We start from the raw sequence: 454 nt of genomic DNA, 5'->3' as shown, positions 1-454 counted from the left end.
ATTACCGGGTCTAACGGTTCGACTAATGATTCGCCGGTTGAACCACTGACCCAGTGATCTAGTAAGTTAGCCAGATCAATTACCAGTTCGGTTTTGATAAATATGGTGATAAAATAGTTGACCAATTTTTGAATGTTAAAATAGATTTTCCATTTATAAAACTGAACTTTCATTTTTTTGAAGTAAAAGTGCTCAACACAACAAGGTGGAGCAATAAAAGTACAAAAGAAAATAAACAATAAAGAACAAAGAAAAACAAAAATCAAACCATAGTCATCTCTGGTATTGCCTTCAACAACTGTTGGGATCAACACCATACCATTATTTGTAGCTCATAATCGACCTGTTAATAACTTCCGCTATTCCTGTTTGTTGACTCCTGAATATTCTGTTATTCCTTTACATCCATGTATTTCAGATAATAGTGAAAAAAAAACAATTAACCACCTTTTAC

The sequence above is a fragment of the Arachis ipaensis genome, chromosome B06 (assembly GCF_000816755.2).
Source record: "Arachis ipaensis cultivar K30076 chromosome B06, Araip1.1, whole genome shotgun sequence".
Lineage (NCBI taxonomy): Eukaryota > Viridiplantae > Streptophyta > Magnoliopsida > Fabales > Fabaceae > Arachis > Arachis ipaensis.
Note: the sequence above shows the minus strand (reverse complement) of the source record.